Raw genomic sequence first — 2,405 nt, forward strand, 5'->3', positions numbered from 1 at the left:
TGCGAATTGTCCATAAACCATCATCTCTCACAGGAACATAACCTCTTTCATGCAAAAACACACGTTCCTCCTTTCTTTTTAGTTTTTATTCCATTTGAGACACTAGCCTACCACACTCCTATCTTTCATATAAAATTATGGACATTGGCATCTTGTGCATTCAAACTTCCATTTTCCTACCCAAACACTTGCCTTCACAAACCCAAAGCCTTAATTAATCTCCAACAATCAAATTGACTGCAACACGGGGATGGATTGATATGAAAGTCATCAAGGACTCTTCACATACACAACTACCTATATATAATCCCTAGGCATATATAAATTATTTTTAGCTAACTAGGGCTTCCTCCATTGCTACACATAGTATTCACTCCATTGTTATAATCACCTACAATTGTAAATAGGATCAGACACACCTAAAAAACCTCCTACATAATGTTATTATTGAGTTAACCTAGGGATTTGACTAAGGTAGGTTGTTAAATGTGTCTTAGGCACCAGGTATTTTTAAGTATTTTAAGTACATCTTGATAGGAGTAGAAGGTCCCAATAAGAGTAGAGGTTTTACATAAAAAAAGATATAGAGAAAATGGTCACACTAATATAAGACATTGCCATGTTGAATCAAACATAGGCATGTCATAGTAGACTTTAATGTGCAAAAGAGACACCAACATGTTATAGTGAACATAAGCACAAAAGAGCACACATATATGTACAAGGTCTAGTTCCTAATAGAATATAATTCAAAACTTGATCTTAGTCCAATATTGTTGTTTTTAATCCTTCCTTTAGCTAATCATTACTTTCATACGATAAGAAAATCAAACATGATTCGTCCTCACTTTTCTCTTCTTTGTAGATTGTATTCTTATGTAATTCAATTTTGATTTCGATTTAATTTTATTTAAAGAGATATCAAAAAAATTAAATATTTTATTTATTATTTTAAATAAAATTTAAGATAAAATAACACACTTAGTAATTAAAAACAAAAAAAATTATTAACTTGCAAACATCTATCAAGTTGTTTTATATATATTTAGGCTTTTCACTAGAAGGTTCCTATGATACTTGTTTCCTATTTAACAATATAAGTGTAAAATCATAAATTGCACCCCTTGCAATCATGTCACATAGACCTTCACTTTAGCCGAATTAAAGATATTGATCAAACTACCATTTCATTAGCTTGTTTTGCCATCTATCATACCTAGTATAGACACCTAAAAATGTCTCATCATTAATCCACTAATTATTCGTCTTTATTAGTTATATAATTATTTAATTAATCTAATTTTTATTCTTCAAAACTAATTTAATCTTCACAAATCAACATTATCAATTATTCTATTTCTTTCTAATCATTAAATCATTTTACCCCCTTTCTTATAATTAATTAAATATTTATTATTTAATTAATTTTGAAATTTTAACACCTTTGATTAATAATCTTAATTATTTAATTAAATTCAATTTTCAATTTTGTATAATTAAATAGTTTCTTTAAATTATTTAATTAACTAATTTGTTCTTTTCAAATATTCAAAATTCAAAATCCTCAAATTCTAATTTCGTCAAATTTCAATAAAATGTGCATTTCATTTCATGAAGTCAAAAATCCAAATTCAACTCAAATGCAAATCAAATTTGAATTTCAAATCAATTTCCTACAACATATGTCAAAATCCTAGGCAATCAATTCATTCAACTTCACAATCAATTTAGTTATCTCCCTAGTTAATTTAGTTAACTCCTCAATCACCTTTTCCAACTCCAAATCAACTTTTTCTAACAATGAAGTCAAATTAGTTAACTCATCAGTCAACTCAGTTAACTAACCAAACTATCTATTCATCTAATCAATCTGTTCACTTGACTCATCAATCAAATGAGTTTATCTCTCAATCAACCCAATTCAACTATCAATCAACTTTTTAGCTCACTTCAGTTCCACCTCTCAATCGATCTCCTCTCAAAATCTATAAATTGAGTATCCATTTTCAACAATAACGAACATCGAATTCTTGTGCCATTTTGTAGGTTGATAAGCGCAACATTGAGAGCCAACAATTCACAAGGAAGAGAAGAACAATGAAAGTGAAGTTGCAAATAGGAAGTTTTAATTAAATTCATTTGATTAATTGTTTATTTGTAGACTTTCATTGATGTTTGTGTTTATAATGTGTTAATTAGTTAGGTTTTTATGATTTTCAAGTTAACCTAATTAGCTTATTTATGATAATTTTAGCCATGAAAAAAATGGTGAGCTTGATGTGAATCCACACCTCTCTTTTAAATTCATATTTTAGAGGTATTTTGATCTTAATTGGTGTTCTATTAAAAAAATTCAAGACTAACATTGTGCAAAGCAAGTTCCAGGCAAGATTGCAGATTGTTCA

Source organism: Cryptomeria japonica, chromosome 7, assembly GCF_030272615.1.
Source record: "Cryptomeria japonica chromosome 7, Sugi_1.0, whole genome shotgun sequence".
Classification (NCBI taxonomy): domain Eukaryota; kingdom Viridiplantae; phylum Streptophyta; class Pinopsida; order Cupressales; family Cupressaceae; genus Cryptomeria; species Cryptomeria japonica.